The 23,222-nt window shown below is 40.1% G+C and overlaps 1 pseudogene; it reads right to left on the bottom strand.

The window, feature by feature from the left end:
- Positions 1 to 1,691: 1,691 nt before the first annotated feature.
- LOC113262339 (mitochondrial-processing peptidase subunit beta-like) overlaps positions 1,692 to 23,222 on the bottom strand; it is a 44,664-nt pseudogene continuing 23,133 nt past the window's right edge.

Raw genomic sequence — 23,222 nt, 5'->3', positions numbered from 1 at the left:
GTCCATTAGATCAAGCCTGTCAATTATGTTGCTCAGGCTCATATTTTTAGCTGGTTCTTTTGTCTATCTGGTCTCCCACTTACTAAGAAAAATACATTAAAATTTCTCACTATGGTGCTAGGTGTGTTAATTTTATAGTTTCTACACCTTGCTAACAAGTTTAATTTTTAAAAAATTATGTAGTAACTCTGTGTCTTTAATAATGTTTTGTGCCTTAAAATTGATTTTTTCTAATGTCAACTTAGGTTTTATTTGATATTTGCATGATATATTCTTTCATCCTTTTACTTTGAAGCTTTTTGTGTCCCTTTTAGTTGGGTCTCTTGTATATAATATATAGGTGGATTTGTTTCTTTATCCAGTCTGACAGTCTCTGACTTTTAACTGAAGAGTTTATGTGCTTACATTTATTGTGATTACTGGTGTATTTGAATTCATTTTGCTATTCATGTTGTGTTTTCTATATATCTTTTTATATGTCTTTTTCTCTTTTTTTGTTACTTTATTTTGGATTAAGTTTGTTTTTTTCCTCATTTAATTTCCCCTCAACTAATTGGAAATTATATCTCTATTTTTATTTTTAAATTATTCCCTAGAAATTATAGAATGCATTTTAACTTAGCAGGTCTAAAGTTAATCCATTCATTTATTCTTTTCTCAAATGATATAAAAAACTTAAAATGCTCTAATTTTGATTACCCTTTCCCAGCTTATGAATATTTGCTAAAATTATCCCATACTTTAGTTCTTCTAATCATTAACCTCTCAAATTACAATGTTGTTTTAGATTCACCCACTTATTTAACATTTTCTTGGCTCATCATTTCTTCCTGAATCTCAGACTTCCCTGGGGCTCATTCTTCTTTCTTGAGTACATCTTCTAGAAATTCTTTTTGAAAGGGTGTCTCAATTTTTATTTTCTGAATATTGCCTTAAGTTTATTCTTGTTCTTGATAGACAATTTCTATGGTCATATCATTCTTGATGGTTATTTCCTTTCTACTTAAAAAAAAAATTCCATTATATTCAGATTTTTCATCCTGCCTATTTGGAAACCAGATGTCAACCTAACTTTCTCCTTTGCCTCTGCCAGTAATCTATCTTTTTTTCCCTAGCTGCTTTTAAGATTTTCCTTCTTTTTCCCCTTTTCCTTCCCTTCCCTTCCCTTCCCTTCCCTTCCCTTCCCTTCCTTTTCCTTCCCTCTCTCTTTCTCTCCTTCCTTCCTTCCTTCCTTCCTTCCTTCCTTCCTTCCTTCCTTCCTTCCTTCCATGTTCTGCAGTATCATTACAATGTGTCTATCTGCCTTGTATTTCTTTTTATTTATTCTGCTTGGAATTCATTGGGATCCTTAAATCTGAGGGTTTCTGTCTTTTGTAAATTCATAATAATTCTTTGTCAACATCTCTTTGAATATTGCTTCTACATTTTCTCTATTATTTCTTTCTTGTACTCTGATTTGATATAAGTTAGATATCTTAATTATAGGCTTCTTTCTCAAATATACATGTTCACTGATATTTTTTTCTTTAAGGTTTAATAGCTTAAAACTTACAGATCTCTGGTAGTTTTATAACTAAGTATATTCAAAATATTTTGGTTAAGAGCATTTTTTTATTTTAATGTTTTTTTATTATATTATGTTAGTCACCATACAGTACATCCCTGGTTTCTGATGTAAAGTTCGATGCATTTTAATCACAAAACCAGCATATGTTACTGCAAATCCAGTCTTGCTCAGTGAAACCAATGGCAGCATAGCTGGGCCCTTATCTTAAATATATTCAGTGCACGCTTCTTGAACTGTCTCAGCATCCACAGTGTTGAGTCCAGATTTTCTACTTTTGCTTTACCTAGCATAACATTTACCTACCAATATCATTACAGTTTGGACTCAAACCATAGGGTTGCAACAACATATTTGTTTTTAGAAGAATTGGCTTGTGAACTTTATTTTCAGTGATATGTATCCACAGTCACATCTATTCTTTTCAAACAATATGTAACATGTCTGCAACAATGGCTGATTCATAACTCATACAGATTCCCCACAAGCCTGTATCTGTATAGGAAATATGGAAAGACTGGTAGCTATGACAGAGGTTGCCATGACAAATGAGCTTGGCTGGCTTGCTAGATAAATTTATTCCTCCTCTGAAATGGCATTCCTAGTTGTCAATCAGTGTGTTTATAACCATGAAAGAGATTGTATATGGATACGCCTAGCCAACAGTTTCAACAGCTCTTGCAAGGCGTGCCAAAGCCACCTTGTCATTCTTCATTCAGTTCTTACTTCCAGTGAATTTGCAAGGAGGCAGGGTTGGTATTTCTCCTTTGTGTGTAGACAAAAAGTCACAAAAATGAAACCTTGCTAACTCAAGCTATTCATCATAGGAAACTCCTCCAGTCACAGTAGGGACACTTCTTGGCCCTTTGTAATATGTGGTGACATAGTTCACTAAGTCCTTATGATTTTTAGGTTTGATATTTTCCATTGGTCCCCCAACTGTCCATCCAAGTGCAGTATTTTGATAAGTTGTGGCATGTAGATAATAAAAACCAACTTCTTGGCTTTGACTCTGTTTCTCCCAATGCACTGTTTTTTATTATATCAACAAGGATTTCTAAAGCTGTTGGCAAATCTTTAAAGAGTTCTTTGGCAAATATATGGTCTACTTTCTGGAGGTATAAGCATTGAAATGAGCACCTATGCTTTCATTTTTAAGTTCCAGATCTAATTTGGTTCTCTTCTTGGTGCCCTTGAAATCCATATGTTCCAGAGAATAAAATGTTCCATTATTCTTCTTATTTTCACTTAAGCTTCCAAGATCAATCAATCAAAGCCCAACTGTGTAATTTGAGAATCCAGAGTCTTCAGAGGCCACTACATCCATCTTCAAACATGTTATTCATCCCTCGGGATCATCCAGAACAACCTGTGTAGTGCCTTATATATTTCATTGGCACCTCTGATCAGGAGCCTCTCAGAGAAACCCTAGAGCATGGACAACAGCATGACTCAAATGTCTACTGCTGCCATCTCCTCCCCATGTCTTAACTTCCATTTAATTTTTTTTCAATTTCTTTTTCCCTCTTCTGCACATTGATTAACTCTTCAGTTCTTTCGTCCAGTTCATTCTCTCTTTCATTGTATGTAATGTTACATACATCTACTGAGTTTTTAATTTCATTTATTATGTGGGTTTTTTTTCACCTGGAAGTTCTAGTTGGTTCTTTTTTTCAAATCTACCTGATCATATTTCGTAGTTCTTATACCTTGTTACACCTCAATTATTCTTTTTGTAAAAATAAGTATATCAAATATTTTATATTTCTTAATTGATAATTCCAATATCAGCTATTTTTGTAACTATAATCCTGTTGTTTGTTATTTCTACTTATTCTCATTCAAATGACTTGTTTCCTCTTGTGTTTTGTGTTTTTATATTTCAGTGAGTCTAGAATTACCTGAGGAAATATTTGAGGCCTTGGTTTCAGGTATGCATATTTACCTAGGAAAGCATTAGTAATCTTTTTTTTTTTTTAAAGATTTTATTTATTTATTTGACAGAGATAGAGACAGCCAGCGAGAGAGGGAACACAAGCAGGATGAGTGGGAGAGGAAGAAGCAGGCTCACAGCGGAGGAGCCTGATGTGGGGCTCGATCCCATAACGCTGGGATCACGCCCTGAGCCGAAGGCAGACGCTTAACCACTGTGCCACCCAGGCGCCCCAAAGCATTAGTAATCTTGAGTCACTTTAAATTAAATTCTAAGGTTAGGTTCTTGGGGATCACATATGTAGTGTGAATTCTAGATTCTGGCTCTAAACCCTCATGAGAACCACTTGTGAATAGGAATTTTAGATTCAGAGTCAAGATTGAGATTAGAAAGTTTCTTTACTATTTTCTTTTGTGGGCTAGATTTTCTTCTTTTGGTTTACCCTCACATTAAAGATGTCAACTTCTGGGTCCTAGCCTATTTAGGGATTTTTTTTCTGTGTTCACCCTGTTCAGGTCCTAAGCATTGCATTTTATCCCTTGTTGATTTCCATTAAAATGAAGACTCTAGGCCACCAGGAATAAGTAAATGTCTTCAGGGTGCCATTGCTTCAGGGGGTTACCTCTGAAAATTTGTGTTTTCTTATATTTTTAGACTCTGATGATTTCCATTATTTTCCTGACAGTTCATTTAAGCATTTTAACGTCTTTTATCCAGTGTTTTAAGGCGTCATAAGCCAGGAAGATTCTTCATAATATTTATTCTTTAATTTGTGGGAAGTGGAAGTTTTGGCACTATTCTTAAAGACTGTAATTTACAAGGTTTCTATTGTAAAGTAAGCTGAATTGAGGCATTGATATGGTTTTCCGCCTACCCCGATAAAGAAAATCCTCCGAGCACTCAAACTCCTGATCTTTTAGAGCCACATTATCATTTTATCTCACTATAGCATGGCTGCTACAGTACTAGTGCAATGATGGACAACTTCTGCCAGTAGAAGACAGACAAAATATAGAGAGAATGATGAGGAACAGTGTCTGGTGCATGGATTAGCACCCAGCATGAGTTACTTTGAGCTTCACAACAACCATTTCATTAAAATGGGTAACATTGTTTTCATTTTATAAATAAGAAATCTAAGCCTCAATGATGGTAAGTAACTCATCAGAAGGACACAGAAGGAGCTGGAATGTTCTGAAAGATCATCTTGGCATGTCTTCCTAGAGCAAGCCTTCAGAGGATCCTGTAGGTCAATCATTTACTCATTTAACTCATTTACTCATCCACCCATTCATCCATCCATTTGTGAATTCATTCAATAAACCTTTCTTGAGAACTTGCCATGCGTGTGACACTGTGCTAGATACTGACAAAATGGGTAAGACAAAGAGCTTACATTCTCATATGGGAAGATATAGAAACAATTTTAATATATTGTGGTGAGTTAAATGATAGGGGTTATAAGAACATTGGGAATGACATCACCACTGAGACCAGCTCATGTATAGCTTTGGGGTGGGAAAAGGGAAGGTGGTTGCTGACTGAAATGGGTGGTGAGATAGAGGATAGAGGTAAAGATGGAGCATTCTTGTAGGAGCTGGCTCCTCCTTTTTCTCTAAAAGAAGGGGAAATAATAAGAGCTTAAAACTATTGCCTTTAAAAAGGATTTATTCCTTATAGTTATCAGCACAAAAGCTTTTCAGGTTCAACCACTTGCTCGATGGAGCAGATCAGTGTTGGTTTGGTCTGGCCTGTGATCTTTTCTGGAATTGAAACATCACACAGAGGAATGACTTGTCTGGTACAACTGTTTTCAACTGCATTTTCCTCTTGATTGTTCAAGCCCTTATATCAGAAGCTCTAATCCAATTTTCTCATACCTCATCTCCCTACTGGCCAACAAAGGTTTCATGCTGGGTCTTGCAAAATTAAGCTATAAGCTTTTCTTCCACCAAAGGTTCAAATCTGAGCACAGATGTCAGAGTTAATCCAGTTACCCCGGTACTTTTAAACCCCTAGAAGAGTAGATTTGTCTTGATGCCTTTTTAATGGTATGGAATTTTCCTCCACTCAGCAATTTTCTTCACTTTCTTGGTTATACCTAATTGGGTTTATCTTTGTCTGAACCAACATGATGGACAGACCTTTTGGCAAGTGGACTGTGTTTATTTCTAGGGCTTAAAATGTGGGTCATAGACACTGCTAGAGACTAAATATCCACTGGGAATCCCTATTCCCACTCTAGCTGTTTGTTCTGAAAACAAAACTGTCATCAATGACCCTGGAAAAGAGAACCTGGAGCTTTAAGGATGTTGTAGAAGTTACATGATATTATAGCTAAACTGAGTATGCCCAGTGGTGTTAATTGGGGTCAACTTCCAACATGCTTTTAAGTTCTGTGATTGCTACCACTACAGCCCAAGTCTCTTAAAGACTGCATATTTATCAGTAGTCTAACCCAAACCCTGGTCTTTTAGATAAGTCATTTACCATTATAGCTGAACATAGAATTTGAGATTGGGGTCTTTCCCAACTCAACTTCTGCTGAATGATCTCAACTCAGTCCCTTATATCTATAATTCTTGGCAGTACAGTTTGGACAGGACCAAAAGACTTGTATCAAATTCTGACTATAACATTTTTTAAATGTATGACCTTGGGCAAATGACTCTTCATTAGCTTCTTCATGTGTAGAATTGTACAATCATGTTCATCTCAAAGGTTTCTTGGAGGACTAAGTGAAATGTGTGTAAAGCACCTAGCATAGGGCAAGAGTGAGTGCTCAATAAATAAAGTAAGTAGTGTCATTCTGATTTCCTTACTAATAAGAGCGTCATGTCTTCAATTTTACCAAGAATGGGTTGCTGACTGATTGCCAGGAAAAGAGAGACTACAGATTTAGGTTTAAGATTGTATGGAGAGCAGTAATGGGAAGTCAAATTGGGGACTGGTAGACTGATTTCCTACACTCACCTCTGCCTAGTCTTTGGCAAATACTTTAATGGGAGGACATGCAGAAGGTGAGAGAGTTTGAACTTATGCCATTGTTTTGCAGTCCTGATCCTGTCTGTTGCCACAGCTTGAGTCCATCATCCCCATTGGGTACAGGTCTCTGTTGCCTGCAGTGCTTCTTTGCTTCTCACTCCAGGATCCTTGAGATCACTTTGTCTTGTGTGCCAGAAGTTGGGTCTTAAACTAAAAGAGCCCTGTTGAGTGTGTTGATGAAGGAGGCATGCTGAAAAGTGACTGTAAGAAAAGCCCAGCCACATTTGTGTGATGGGTACTGTGCTAGGAATGTAGGAACAATGGCCATGAGACAGCATCTCTGTCCTCAAATTGCTCACCACAGTTCAGTGCATGAGACTGACCAGCACACAGGCAATGCCGTTGCAGAGCAGTGAGTGCCACACAGGTTTCAACAGAGGGTTCTGGGAGTCACAGCCCAGATATAGGGACATCAGTGCTCAAAGGTAAATGTGTAAATAAGGAGTCAGCCAACAGAGCTGACATGTGTGCACATGCATGTACGCGCCCCTGTGTGTTTAGTGGAGTGTGAGGAAGAGACAGAGATGAGGCATTTGGAAAATGCGTCTGGTGTGAACGTACACCTTTTGGGGTGCTTGGAGGTGAGAGGTGCAAGGGATATTTGAGGAACTGTTTGCCCAACTGCTACTGATGCTCCACCTTGCTTGTCTGGTGTCTGGTGAGTGGGCTCTTTTGCCTATGGAAGATTCCCTGGTGACCTGCCCAGCAGCAGGCTGGAGGATTCCTCTGCTCTGAAGATCCACGGTGAGAGCCAAGTCCTTCTCTCACTTCATCTCTTTGGTATTCTTCTTTTCTCTCTTCCTCTTCCTTTATTTCCCTAAAGGTTTCTACTGCAACCCTGTGCTATGTTGGAGGAGTTGTGCTGCAATGTAGGACTCTCGGGGAACAAACCCACAGGGGCAGGATCCGGGGTGCAGTCCATGACCTTCCTCTCTAGGCACACCTTGTTCATCAGGCGTGGACAACGCAATCTGAGCTTCCCGCTGTGTTGAGCCCCACGTTGGCCCTGGCCCCTAATCCCCAGGGCCTCCTTGCCAGCTTTTCTCTAAAAGAGGGCTTTTCTTTCAGCTCCTGTGTTCAGAAAAGAAACCACAGTGTTTCTTCCTGCATCCCAGTTCTGTCTCTCAACTCCTAACTGAAAGTGTTTTATGGTCATCAGTATCCTGACTAGAAAAATCATCCATAATCCACCATTCACTGAAGTATCTCTGCAACAATCTCAATCTCCCTCCTTCTTCCTCTCTCTCTGTCTCTTTTTCTCCCCAACCACTCTCCCTTCTGTCTCCTCTCTCACTCTCCATCTCTCTCCCCTTCTCTTTTCCCTCCTACCACGTGCAAGAATCTCTTAGCTGTCTCTTCAACTTTCAAAAGCTTCTACAATGATCATTCCCCAATTTCCCAGTCTCTCAGCCTTTTCCGCGCAATCCCAAATTTATGTCTTTCTAAAAGCATAACTAATATTTATTGAGATTCTAATATATGCTGTGTGCTTTATATATATATATACACACATATATACATATATACACACATACACACACACAAACACATACACACACACACACACATATATATATGTATATATATATATATATATGATTACATCTACTTTTTTAAGTGAAAAAATTAAAGGTCAGAGATATAAAGTAATTTGACTAAGGTCACCAGCTAGTATGTAGCTGAGAATTCAGTTCAAGTTTGACTCAAAATGAATACAAAATTCCTTTTGTATTCTATAATTTTTTTCTGAGTATGAAACATTTATGTAGAAAAATTCAAATAAAGACGTACCTTCCCATATCCTGCACCCTAACTCACCATTAACACTTTATGGTTTGTCTTCTGTCTTATCTTATGCAGTCTTAAATATATATTTATAAAATTGGCACATATAAATGCATGTATATATTTTTGCAGCTTAGTTGAGATATAATCTATAATAATATACACACATATAACCTTGTGTAAGTTTAAGGTATACAATGCGATAATTTGATACACATATATATTGCAAAATGATTGCCAAAATGAGGTAAGTTGACACATCTATCACCTCACATAATTATCTTTTTTGTACAAAGTTATATGAAAATATTTAAGTTCTAATATCTTATTAACTTTTAAGTACACAAAATAGTATTATTAATATACTAGTCACCACACTGTGCATTAGACCGCCAGAACTTATTCACCTTATGACTGGAAGTTTGTATGCCATGACCAACGTCTTCCCATTTACCCCAATCTCCAGCCCCTGGCAACCACCATTCTACTTTCTATTTCTGGGTTTGGCTTTTTAATTCCATATATAAGTGATATCATACAATATTTGTCTTTCTCTGTCTGACTTATTTCACTTAACATAATATGCATATAACATATATGCATATTTATTTTACATATATATATTTTATACATATGTATATATATAATTTTCTACAACAGATTAATTTCAGGCTAAATTTCACCTATTCACACCCTTATCAGAAGTATATAAATAAGTGGTGTCCCACAGGTGCACACATTTCATTAATAAGTAGTTTTGCTATTTAAGCATGAAATAAAACTATTATTTTCCCTTTCAAAAAAAATAAATAAAATAAAATCATCCCACTGAAACTTTTCTAACAATAACTTCTTTAAAATATTTGTCAGTTGTTTGTTGATAAACAATTACCTCTTTGTTTAGATTTGTAATTCTTGGATTCCTACTACACTGAATATTTTTCAAATGTTTATTGATCGTTTATATTTCTTAATGCCCTTTTCTTTAGAGCAAGATTTGGCAAACTACAGTATATGGGCCAAATCTAGTTCTCAGTCTGTTTCTGTAAGCAGAATTTTATTGGGACACAGCCACACCTTTTTCATTTATGTATTTTCTATGACTTCTTTTGTGCCTTTTTTGCAGAGTTGCGTAATTGTGACAGAAACAATATGGTCTGCAAAGGCTAAAAAATTTACCATCTGGACCTTTACAAAAAAGTTTGTTTACCCCTGCTCTAGAGAATAGACTCCTATATTATCAATCTCTTATTTCCTTTATCTTGGATTTTCGGTACTTTTCTCATATGTCTTGAGTTGATTTTCTTCATGCTACTCATCCTCAGTAAGAGAGATATCTCTAGACTGTGTGTTTGCCAATAAGCAGGATGCAGGGATTTCCCTTGATTGTCCTTGCTGAATGCCAGCCTTCTGGTTGAGTCCTTTCTCAGGTCTACAGAAAAGTGATTGTACATTTTATGTGTAATTCCCAGTGTCCAGCTGGTGCTCATGTAACCTGGCTCTGAGATTCTAAGAGATTTTCTTTTCTTTTTTTTTTTTTTTTAAGATTTTATTTATTTATGTGACAGAGAGACAGCCAGCGAGAGAGGGAACACAGCAGGGGAGTGGGAGAGGAAGAAGCAGGCTCCCAGCGGAGGAGCCTGATGTGGGACTCGATCCTAGAACGGCAGGATCACGCCCTGAGCCGAAGGCAGACGCTTAACGACTGCGCTACCCAGGCGCCCCTCTACGAGATTTTCTATCTCCATCCACAGTTTCTTTCATTGATATAAACCATTAGTGAAATCACTGGTATTTCTACTACTTTTGAAAGGCATTATGATTTAATTTTTAGAAACATGAATTCTGGAATCAGATTGTCTGGTTAAAGTAGCAGGTCTACCACTTACTGTGAATTTGGGTAAATTACATTTTTTTAAAAAGATTTTATTTATTTATTAGAGAGCATGGACAAGGGGGGGAATAGCCCTGAGGAGAAGGAGAAGCAGGCTCCCCACTGAGCAGGGAGCCCCACATGGGGCTCAATCCCAGGACCCTGAGATCATGACCCAAGCCGAAAGCAGACGCTGAACTGACTGAGCCACCCAGGAGCCCCAAATTTGGGTAAATTACTTTTACTTTTTGCCAGTTTCCTATCAACTGTAAAAGTCATGGGGATTATGTTATCATCTTTCTCATAATGGCTGTAAAAGAGACGGTGCTCACTGGGATATCCATGGGTTCCTCAACATTTCCCAGCCTCCCTTGGTGTGATTGGGGCCATGTGACTAGTTCTGGTCAGTGGCCTGGGAGTGGAAAGTTCACATGTTATTTCAAGACTGGGGCAGGTAAGAGCCAGTTTGCCCTCTGCATCGCTCTCTTTCTGTATAATAGTGCTGTTGGGTGGTGTCTCAAGGTGGAGGCAGCCTGAGTCCTTGAGTTACCAGGTACAGGAGAGTGTCTGCTTACCCAAATCGAACTTTGAATGAGCAAGAAATAAACTTGTGTTGTGCCAAAGATGGAGATTGGGAGTTATTTATTTTATTTTTACCACAACATAGCTTATGCTATTCTGACCAATACAGGGTTGTTATAAACATGAATTAATATATAAAAAGCACTTGGATGAATGTCTAGTGTATTAAGTACTGTAAGAATGTTTTCCTTCTTACCCCTCTTCTTATTATTAAAAGGACAAGAATTCTTAGCATAGACTCTTTTGCTTTTTACTCATACCTTTATCCCTCTACTTACTACTCTAGTCATAAGCACCTGCTTAAGGATGGACACACACACACAACGTTGTCTTAGAGAAGTTAGTAGTCTATAAGTTGCTCTAGACTATGACGTAAAGTGAGTCTTAAGTAGGTCTTAAATACGACTCTGCGTCTCTGAGCAAGAGAAAGGAATATGTGTGTCTCGCTACCTTCTCTCAGGTTGCTAATAGTTCTCGCTGTTTCATGTGGGAACTCACAATCATTTTGTTTTTCCAGTCCACTTTCTCTTTTTAAAAAATCATTATTATTATGTTATGTTAGTCACCATACAGTACATCATTAGTTTTTGGTGTAGTGTTCCATGATTCATTGTTTGCCTATAACACCCAGTGCTCCATGCAATACGTGCCCTCCTTAATACCCATCCCTGGGCTAGCCCATCCCCTCATCCCCCTCCCCTCTGAAACCCTCAGTTTGTTTCCTGGAGTCCATAGTCTCTCATGGTTCATCTCCCCCTCTGTCCCTCCCCCTTCATTTTTCCCTTCCTTCTCTCCCCAGTACACTTCCACTCACCTTACAGTTAGTAGAAATTTCTCCCAGATTCTGCAGTAGGCTGTTTTATCTCTCAGTGTTAATCATTTTCATATTTTGCTGAGTCTCCATTGATTCTTTATCAAACCATCAGTCTTGTTTCTGCTCTCCACTGGTATTCATTGACTCACACCTTTTACACAGATTACCTTCAGTCCATACGTTCTTAATAAAGTTATTTTCATTCCAAAGCTGTTTGCTTTGAGTACTGTTTCATTAGTTGGAACATGGAACACAGGAAAACAGATACGATTAAGAGAGTTGCTGAAGTTCAGTATTTTCAATCCCCTATATTGTTGCTCATTTCAAATAGCAAGCCATCCTTTGTTTCTTCTTTGACATATCAGTTATGCATAATCTAACTTTCTTGTTCTTGGAAAATGTAACCCTATTATTCACTGTCTACATCTGAGCTCCAGTGTCTCCATCTCTCCATGCTGTTTTGGAGTCAGTAGGTTGAAGGAAGTGTAAATAGGCCAATGATTTAATTTGGGTGGAAACTGATTAGGGGGCAAATCATGAGGGGCTTTGAATGCCAAGCTTAAGACTTTGCATTGTATGGAATGTGGTAACTCGATACAATATGCATTTTGGAATGATGATCCTGGTAAGAAACATGGAACACAGTGAAGAGCAGGAAGATAAAGAGGCCCGGAACAAGGTGTATAAAAATGCGGGTGTGGCCCAAGAACATTTGGTTTACCGATTCACCCTTCAGGGAATAGGAAGGAATGATAAGACAGTGGTGAGGAAGGTAGAACTGATAGGACTTGATGTCTGGTTGAAGAGACCATAGGGTGATTCTAGGTTCCTGACTTGAGTCACTGTGAGTTCTGGTGTTATTTATTTATCAAAATTCAGTCCACAAGAGGCAAAGAAGATTTTTGGAAAAGATAATTTCTCTTTTGGATGTGTTCCTTTTGAGATGTCTTTAAGACATCCTACTGGGATGTCTGAAAGGCATTTGAATCTATAGGTCCAGAGCTCAGAGAAGGTAGCCAGAGTAGGGAGAAGTAGAGAAGTAGCTCAGTAATCTTCAGCATAGGGGAGACAGCTGAGAGATGGCAGTGCTGCAGGTGGAACCCTGAGGTGTGCGAATAGGCAGCTGGGACCTGAGGAATAGCAGCAGTGTTACTAAAGGATGGCATTAGTCTGCCGTGCCCATGACACCCTGGGGATTCCCGGAGATTCTAAAGGGGAGAGAATCTTAATGGAGAAGAAGTAGATGTTCAGCTGATGTTGATGTCCTGATGTTCAGCTGATGGGGCTCTGGAGACAGCAAAAACTGACATATTAAAGTGATCTCATTAGCACCTACAGGCGGAACGGCTTACCCATTTGTCCTCCAGGGATTATTTTACTATTCCAGAACAGAAGGCTTCATGTTTTTCTCTTCAAAGCACTATCTTGGTCTTTTTTCTCTCTCATCCACACAGAGCTTATTGCCCCATATGGAGGCAGTGTGTTGTGAAGATAGCAGGGACTCTAGAAACTTTCATTTTAGACATAAAGTCTGGGTAGAAACTTACTAACTAGGTAAAATTGGTAAAACTGCTTTGCTTCCCCAAGCCTTGGTTTCCTTGGGAACCTCACATAGTGTTGAGAACATTAAATAAGGTAATATACAAAAATATTTGACACCATTTTCTTTATTTTAATTGATGGGTACTTTTATGCTTTAATGTCAGGTTGTCATCCAGAGACATTTTCCCACCACAGAAGAGCACTAATGTACTACCTTCTGGCAAAGGTTCCAGTGCCTTTCACTGAGGTCCAAGAACCTGACCTTCGTTTTAATGAGTGTTGGCTTTAGCTTCCTTTCAGGTGTGCATCTGATAGACTCTGACGAATTAGACAGGGTTCTCTTTCACTTTGATGAAGTTCCAGAAAACCATTCAACAAAACAGATGGGTTCCCTCCACCTTTTATGAAGACCTTGGAAATAGCAGTTAAATCTTCTGGTAGTTCAGTCTTTTCTAATGCAACTTCTTTTTTTTTAGCGCTGTGGACAGAGATCTCTGCTGCCTCTGCTTCTCTTTCTGCCCATGAAGGTTCATCCATCTCCTTCATCTCTTTGAGATTTGTGACCTCGAATTCCTCTTTTATTTATCCCTATGGTCACTGATCAAACTACACATCCTCTCAGGAGTTCTTGGTCTGGGGAATTATGTGGATTCCTCTAATCTTTTGTAAATGATATAACCATTTTATTGGGATGTTCAAATACTTGGTAAAAGATAGGGCTCTGTTCACCAAAACACTGTGGTCATAGTTTGGTTATGGCCTCATTGAGAAAAGTAATCTTCTTAACTTCCAGAGATGAATTTTGGTGGTTCTTATATTTTCTTTATGTCTACTTCAAGCTGGATTCTTAAATTGTGTGGCTCCTTCCCTTTGTCATTATTAGCTTGGGACAAGGGGCATTGAGTATACTTGGGAAGGCTGACTCACAATCCCAGACCTTGAACCTCAGAGATATCTTAAAGGTGAAGCTTATGTATTTCCAAAGCAATGTGGAAGAACCATTCTCTTTTGGCCAGTCTTGTTGAGTTTTAGGAAAATGAGCCATTACCATGATCTCTTTAATCCATGCCATTGTTTGATATCTCTTTGTCCCTTTCAACAGGTAAATACTTAGTGTTTTATATCCTAAAGTGACCTGTATCAGATTATAGAGTACTTTGCTTTATCTTAACTACCTTCAGAAAAATGACCAAAGCTACTATCCTCATAGGCATCTTTCCTTATAAGTCCTATTGCTCTAAACTATTTTAAAATGAGTAACTGGTGGAAAATGGTTTTTATAACTTTTGTGAACAGCATCATAGCCTACTGAGAAGTTTTTTTTAACATAATCATGGCCTCCTTTTTTATCTCTGGAGTTGCCCTTCTGTTTTCTGAAGTTACTTTAAGGATCATCTTTCAGAAGGAAAACAACCTGGCATATAAACCACTTCTGAGCCTGTTTATACTAGTGGAGAGTAAGGATACTATTAGGTGTGAAAAAACAATTAATTTCATGGGTATTAAGCAGTAGTTCCAGGATTCATCTTCTGGGGCAAAGTTCCTCAGGCCACTGTTGAACAAAAGGATGTTGATGCAATGCCCCTGAGGAAGACAGGAGGCTAGATTGAATATTGCTGAATTTGTTTTTTGAATAAATATTGAGAAAGATGCACCATTTACTTTTCATCTTTTCACCTGTATACCTGATTAAACATCTATAAAAATAACTGCAAAGTTGAGTGATCACCACAATGAGGACCAGATGCATTCACCTCCTGGAGGAGTGAAGAGGGGTGGGAGAATAGGAGTGGAGCGATGACCAGGAAAGGGAAGACAAATGAGGGAGCCCGAGATGTGTCTCAGGAGAAGCCTGGGGAGGTGATTCTGGAACCTCCTCAGTCTTTGAACTAGGCCAGGAAGGTTCAAGCTGAGCCAAGAACTCATAAATACCACTGGTAAGTGAGTTAATCATTTATTTGAATATGGAAACTATACACGGGCCTCAGGGTTAAAGGTTAACAGGGAGGGTTTCAAAAACCATTTCACTAAGTAGACAGTAATAGACTACAACTAATGTCTTGTGTCCCTGCATTAAAACAAGAAACTAGTCCAAATGAACTAATGCATCCTGGATTCAAAATTATAAAAAAGCTATAACTGAAAAATTGAGGAAAGCTGAAATCGTAATATAAAAATAAAAGAACTATATAGTATGTAGCATATCACAGATATTGGGAAGTTATTTGTGCATATGTTAATCTTTCTGAGTAGACAGTGGTTCAGGGAAGGACCTTGTTTTCATGTTTCTGTTCCTCACAGTGGGTTAATTCGATAAACAGGAGTTGAAGTCAGTTCAAGTCAACGTTACACTTGCATTGTGGTTGTATATTGTGTATGCAGAAAAAAAATCAATGAAATTTTTTATAGTACCAAGAATTCCCTATCATGGATTTAATTCACCTATACCTTTAATTTGGGAAAAACAGGAAAAAAAGATATACTTATTAATAAAATTAAGATATATGTTTTAAGCAACTAGAAATAAACCCACCTGTTATGTTTCACACCCCCAAAAATCAAGTGGACTGAAAAATGGATTGTTAACCACCACAACCACCACAATAATAGCAAACATTCGGAGTAGAGACACTATTCCAGGTATTTTACATATTAGTGCATTTAATCCTCATAAAACCCTTTAAGATAGGTAACTATTGTCCTCATTTTACAAAGAAATAAACTGAGGCACAGAGAGGTTATATTACTTGCCCAAGGTTATACAATCAGTTAGTGGCAGGACCTGGATTTGAATTAATGCAGTTATGTTCTAGACTGCTGTGGGCCCTTACCTTTCTACTTCACTATGGTACTGTGAAACAAGCTGGAGTAAGCTTAGAAAAAGTACTGTAAAATTACTAGATAAGGAGCATTTCATTCCATCTGGAATATTGAAGGAGGACTTTATAAAGGAGGCACCATGTGAGTTAAATAAATGAGTTGGACATCAACAGGTGGAGAAGGAAAGAGATGATGAAGGATGGGATGGGTTTGCATGGATGGATGGAGGAGATGAGGGAGGGTATTTCAGATGAGAAAAAAAGGAGAAGAAATAATATGAGTAAGATAATTTGGGGAAATAGTGGATAAACCAATTTAACTGGAGAAAGCAAATGTAACGCTGACACAGGAGATAACCCTGGAAAAGTACGGATGATGGAAGGATGAATTTGATCCCTAATGCAACAGGGAAGCTATTGCTAACTTTTGAGCTAGTAAATGACATGAATAGAAAATCTTCCTGGCTTCCTCTACACCAAGAATGGGCCTGGAGAGTTGGAAACCAATCCTGCCCCATGCCTGAATTTAATTAAAAGTCAAGCCCAAATATAGAGCATGGGTTTCAAGGGTCTCAAATCTTAGTTGTACAATTATGTTATTTTGTTTATTTTCCTTTTTCATATAAAAGGACTGTTGTAGGTCCTAAGAAGATATTAATGATAAAAACAAAAATAGCTCTATCCTCAGGGAGCTAATGATCTAGTGGGAGAAGACATAATGCACAAGATAAAATAAGTAAAAAATAATATATGAATGTTAGATAGTGATAAAAGAAAAGGAAAAAAAAACAAGAAGGGAAGGGGGACAAGAATAGCGAGGGTGTTGAATTTTAGACAGGCTTTCCAGAGAAAACTCTCTAAGAAGGTGACTTGTGAGTAAAGACTTAAAGAAGTTAAGGAGTAAGCCATGTGGGAGAAGAGATTTCCAGGAAGAGGGAAGAGCAAGTGCAAAGGCCCAGAGGTGGAAGCATGCTTGTAGTATCTGAAGAAGGGGATGGAGTGACTATTGCAGGTAATAAGGGTGAGATTAGCAGCATATATAGTGAGCAAGATAAGTTAGAGGCAGATTGACATTGGTCCACCTACAGGTAGCAAGAACTTAGCTTTTACTCTGACACTATGGTTTTTTAAGCAGAGGATTGACATGATCTGACTAATATTTAATGGAATCAGTGTGGCCAGCATGTTGAGACTGGACCATGAGGATGAATACGGGGTAGAAGACAAAGGCAAAAGCAGGGAGACCTGCTAGGAGTAGGGTGGTAGCAGTGGGGAGGGTATTCAATCTTGAATATATTTTAAAGAGAGAGCCTACAGAATATTCTGATGGACATGATGGGGAATGTAAGGTGGGGAGAAGGGGTAGTCAAGAGCAGCATGATGGATTTTTGCCTGAATGACTGGATTATTGGAGGAACTGTTTCTTTCGATAGTAGCTGAAGGGAGCTATCCTGGCCTCAATTTAACATGGGATAGGTTGGAGATGTCTACTAGACATTCAAGCAGAAATATCAACTGGAAATATATATACATATATATATATGTAAGGTCTGGGGTTCATATTGGAGTTGTAGCCCATGGATGGTAGTAAGGACATAAACTGGATGAGATCACCTAAAGAGTGAGCATGGATAGAAAAGTAAAGATCCAGGGGCACCTGGGTGGCTCAGTCGTTAAGCACCTGCCTTCAGCTCAGGGCAGGATCCCAGAGTCCTGGGATTGAGCCCCGCATCAGGCTCCTCCGCTGGGAGCCTGCTGCTTCGTCTCCCACTCCCCCTGCTGCTTCGTCTCCCACTCCCCCTGCTTGTGTTCCCTCTCTCACTGGCTGTCTCTCTCTCTCTGTCAAATAAATAAATAACATCTTAAAAAAAAAAAAGAAAAGTAGAGGTCCAGTTACTGATCCCTGGACACTGGATACTCAGAGACTAGAGGGATGAGGAGAATCAGCAAAAGAATCCTAGAACGAATGGCCAGTGAGGTAGGAAGAAAACAAAGCCAGTGTGATGTGCTAAAAGTCCGGGGAAGAAAAGCTTTCAAGGATCAGAAAGTTATCAACTGGGTCCAATGCCGCTGATGGGGCAAGTCAGACAAAGCCTGAGAAATGAGCCCTGGACACAGCAACATGGAGGTCATTGTGACCTTGAAGAGCAGCAAAGGTCAGAAGGAAAGAATGGTAAGCGCGTTTGAGAACCTGGACCAGTCTACTTTATTTTAGTAACGCCATTCTCTTGGCTTGACATCTTCTTAGGTGGGTACCTGGTGGAGAACAGTTTCTTAAAAAAAAAAAAAAAAAAAGTTTTTCTTGGAGCTCTGCCTGTGCATGGCTTTTATCATGTGTTAATTTGTGGTTTCAAGGGTTTTTTTTGCCAGTAAAGCCGTACTGATGGAACCTTCCTTTGGGCGAAAGCATGGGAAGGCAAAGAAATGGGAGACATAATTCTAGTGGTTGCTATGGTGCGCATTACACTTCGTCTTCCTTCACTCTGGAATCATGCTTCACTGTGGTATATATATATATATATGGCTTAGATTGCCTCTCTTCCAACCAGTAGTGGGCCCGTGACCTAGGCTTGGCCAGCCAGAATGCTACATTTCCTCTGTCGGAATGATTGGTTCAGGGGCCAGCACCCGCCATCTTGCCAAAAGCTCCACCCTCTAGCACCTGCATCCAATAGCGTGCCTGGCTTGGGGAGGACGGGTTCGAGTGGCTGGAAAGGAGAGAGGTCTTTAGCTCCCCCTAGAGGCCCCAAACTGTCAATGTGCATAAGGTAGGAGGCTGTGTGCCTTCCGAGGGCAAATGTCAGGCTCCATCAGCAAGTGGGCAGTTGTCACTGCAGGGAGATCCCTGGCAGAAGGGCAAGTCACACAGGGAACCTCCCTTTCCGACTTGGCCCCCAACAGCTGACTCAGTACTTCAGTGGAGCGACCTCAAGAGCCGCCTGGCTGTTTTGCATTATCAGCATCCATTACAAAGCCACATGATAAATGATGGCCTGTTTCCTCACTTCTGTTTTTGAGGGCACCACAAAAGGACATCACACTCAACAGTCATGCTGGCCCAGAGCTCCCCCTGCCCCCACCGTCCCACCCCCACCACGAGTAAGATTCTCTCCAGTGCATGATTGATCACAGGAATGGCAGGACTCCAGCTGAAGCTGGGGAGGGAGGAAGGATGGGCAGTGGGATTAAAGTGGATGGAAAAGTTAAAAGAGTGAAAATTTTTATTTTTGCAATGTGCCCCTCTGCTAACCATTATTTCAAAGCTTCCTGAATGGAAACGAATCAGGAAACAGCAGTGGGACTAATAAAACCCTACAGGGAACAGCTGGGGATAGCATTGGTGATCATTAATAATACCACTATTGTGTGGGACCTTTGGTCATACATAAGCCTGGCTAATATCCTTTTTTTCCCAAATGGCCCCAAATTTATTTTTTTGGACAACAAAAGTGTAATTCAAAAAGTTAAGTGACTTGCCCAAGATCACCACCCCAGTGGATCAAGACAGAGCAAAAAGTTGAAATTATGTTCTTGAATTTAGTTTCTTCACCCCTCCAAGTTGGATGTGTTTAACTTTCCTGGTTGTGCCCTTGTGTTACCCCTTCGGCCCTGGTGGGGGATCCAGCTCATTTTCAGTGTCACCTAACATGGCTAACAATGTTACTTTGAACAGAAAGCCAGAAAATGAGTGTCCTAGAACAAATCCCTGTTGCTTTCTCTGGTGATTGACCTGGTTGACCTGGCCTGAATATTGCCTTATGCAAAAGCACTTCAGACCTTAAATAATTTATTTTCTTTGATTCCCCATTCCTTCTCTTTGTCCTCCTGGTCCTCAATTAAAAAAAAATTCACATTGATCGTAGCTTCTCTTTCTGTTCATTTACTCTTTCATTCATCCATCAAATGAATTCATAAAGCAACAATTTGTATTAAGCACTTACTATGGGTCAGATGCCATGAAAGTTCTGGAAGGACAAGGGCCCATTCTAGTCTAGGGGGTTAGGAAATCTTTCCCCAAGGCAGGACTGACTAAGCTGGCACTTGAGGGATGAGAAGGCTTTAGCCAGGTGAGGAGGGGCTCGAAGGGTCTCCAGGATAGCAGGTACGGGTACCTGGAGGCAATAGAAAGCAGAGCCCCTCAGGCAAGTGCCAAGGTGTTCAGTTAGTGGGGGGGGGGGGAGATTTGGAAAGGTAGACCAGAGTCATGAAGACATTTAAGGAGTGTTGATTTTCTTGCAAGAAAGATGGGTAGCTGGGAGGATTTTAAATACACATACTTCTGGTTCCATCTTTCTCTCTCTCTCTCTCTCTGTTTCATCATTACACCATAACAGCTATGGGAGAAAATCAAATGCTTTTTGATAATTATTTGAGTTCCCAGGCTCTGGTCACTCCCATACCTCTCTAACCATGGGTATGAATTCCCCCCAGGACCTCAGATTACAGTAAACTAGTCTGCCTTGGCGGAGAGAGGAGGGAGCAGTGCTAAGAGCTACTGATCATCCCATGGCTAGATCTAGTTTCAAGAGCGGCCCTGAACAGAAAATGGTTAAGAAAACTCCAGGGACCAAAGCGATGCAGAGAAGGGGATTAAGGAATAAGCACAGCTAGGAAGAAACAATTCAGTCCTAAAATTCTGTGATCCAAGGCCAAATTCCACGAGTGCTTCAGAAGACACCAAGCAGTACTTGTAATTGCATGAGGAATCAAAACCCTATGACCGGCGCTCCTTGTCTCCTGCTGATTTGTTTTGGGTGTGCCCTTTAGATTCCAGTTCTTACTCTCCACTCAGGGAGTGGAATCTTGGAACGTGCTCCTTTTTTTTTTTTTTTTTTAACTTTTTACCCCTCCTTTTCACCCAGGCACAGCCCAGTTTCAAAGAGCTACCCCTGCTGAAACCATCTTCCTTGTTGTTCTTGCTGCTGCAAAGTCATCCCCTCTGCTGTCCACAGAGAATAACTGTCTTGTCTGAGGTCTCCCTGACAGCGGAGGAGAGGGAATTCAAGTCTCAGGGAGACCCATCAATGGTTCTGCCTCAGGACCTTCCCTTGGGCTTCTGTGTCAGCCTGGACACCTTCTGAGAGATCTGCCTAGCTACTAGCCTTTGCTTATATTACCTTCTTACCAGGGCCCACCTGACCTTATTGAATACCACCCACCTGCCCAGTCCTCCTCACCCTACTTTTCTTGTCCTTTCTTGTTGTTGTTGTTATTGTTGTTGTACATCTATCTTATAATATACTATGTCATTTACTGATTTACTCTGCTTATTGTATATCGTTGTTTTCTCTAACTACAACATAAGCCCGCTGAGGGCACAGGTATGTCCCGAGTGTATAGAGCAGTACCTGGCATGTAGCATGTGCTCATTAAATATTCGCTGAGTAGAGGAACGGGCTCTCAGCAGGGTGATGAGGCATGATCTTCCCTACTCCTACTCTCACATCGTGTGGGCAGTGGCTGCCGGTATCAGGGTGCGTGGTGCTATGCTCAGGTACCCTCTCTGCTCCAGGGTCCTCTGAGTTACTCTCAATATTCAGTACCTTCTCCTTAGATGCAACAATGAAGCAAAGGAGAAGGAATTGATCTCTGATAGGCATTGAGGACCAGGGAGAAAAGTTTTGATGCCAATAGGCAAATTTATAAACAAATGCTTTTAAAATGGCGAGAGGGGGATTTTTGAACCCTGGACAACTGTCCCTTGGTATGAACCCTCATGAAGTCAGGAGGTGGCAGGCCAGTAAACATTGACCACACTCTAATCAACAAGGTCAGTGAAGAATTTACATGCAGGAAGTCATCTATTTTTAATATTGCAATTGCTTTCCTGTTTTCCTTTATTCGGTATGTTACCACAGGAGCCCAGTTCCAAGAGTTTTGTTTGAATGCTTTCCTCTCTTATTTTTCTTTTTTAAATTTGGATGCAGGCTGATATTTCCAGACAGCAAAAGTTCTCCCATTATTTAAAGAAAACCAGGAGGCTGGGTCATCTGTCAGGCTGAACAATGCTGGACTGATGTGAAGGGTGAGGGTCACAAAGGTAGTGTGATTCTAAGTGTTAAGGCTGAAAGTGAGCTCTTCTGGGCAACAGTGTGAAAGGTTGTACAGCAAGCAGAGAAGGGTGGGATGTGGGCTGGGTGGGCCAGCCCAGAGAAGCAGGAGACACTTTGCCGAGCTGGCAGAACTTGAAGTGAGTCCCCAGTTGTCCAGCTCCCACCCCAGTCCCACCTCACCACACCCCCATGGTGCTGAAGGGAGGCACTCCTTACACACCCAAAGCAGTCCAAGCCCCTCTTGGATGTATTTTTCTGGCCAATTATCTGTTATTCAGCTGATATTTTGTACACTTTGTATTTTTCAAGCACCAAAATTGTGAAGTTTCACAACTATTTGATTATAATTCATCAATTGACCTTTGTTTGCGTTATCCGTTGGTTTGCCCTTTGCAGAGCACGATTGGCAAAGCCTGGGTGGGAACAGAAGCAAAAGCACTCAAGAGATTTCCTGAACACAGTTCTTCATTGTAATGCAATTAATGGTGAGCTACGTCTTGGCCCCGCTAACGCAATTCACTGGGTCCCAAAGTCCTAAGGCTTGGCTTCCCCTCTGTGTGGATGAAGGACTTGGAGTTGGATTGATGGCCTGTTGGTCCTTCCCAGCATCTACTCCCTGGTCTTCAGTGGGCCTCTGGGGCCCTGCATTATGCAGCATTTCAGTGCTGCCACAGCGGTTCCCAAGAGAGGCACTTCCCTCTCTGAGAAGTAGCCCTGGACTTCCTGCCTGACCTTGCAGATGTTTCCATAATTTCTCCTAGAAATCTTGATGGTCCTGTGTCCCCGCAAGACCTAAATTCTTGCCCCCGACCTCTTTCTATGTCTCTTGTTTGGTGTCTCTGAGTCATATTCAGATGTTCAGATTGGATTTCTTCTTGGTGGTGGCTGGCTCTACCGAGTTTACTGGTGACTTCCCCAGACTTTTAAAGGAAGTGGTTTCATAGAATAGAAAGACTTTAAGCATACTCATCTGTCACAAAGACAAGGATTAATGTTGCAACTAAGATAAGAGCGACCCAGAATTTTCACATTCAAAATGATTTCAAACATTAACCCTTTGATCTAAATGGAGTTGAGCAGTGAGCAATGCCAACCCCATATTAGAAAAGCGAAACTGTCGAGGTTGAATCACTCATTGCTGGTCAGGGCAGAAGCCCAGCGTTCCTACCACTTGTACCACCTCCAGAACAGGAGTTACACTTTAGGAAAACA

Source organism: Ursus arctos, unplaced genomic scaffold, assembly GCF_023065955.2.
Source record: "Ursus arctos isolate Adak ecotype North America unplaced genomic scaffold, UrsArc2.0 scaffold_9, whole genome shotgun sequence".
NCBI lineage: Eukaryota > Metazoa > Chordata > Mammalia > Carnivora > Ursidae > Ursus > Ursus arctos.
Note: the sequence above shows the minus strand (reverse complement) of the source record. Positions and strands in the feature narration are given on the sequence as shown.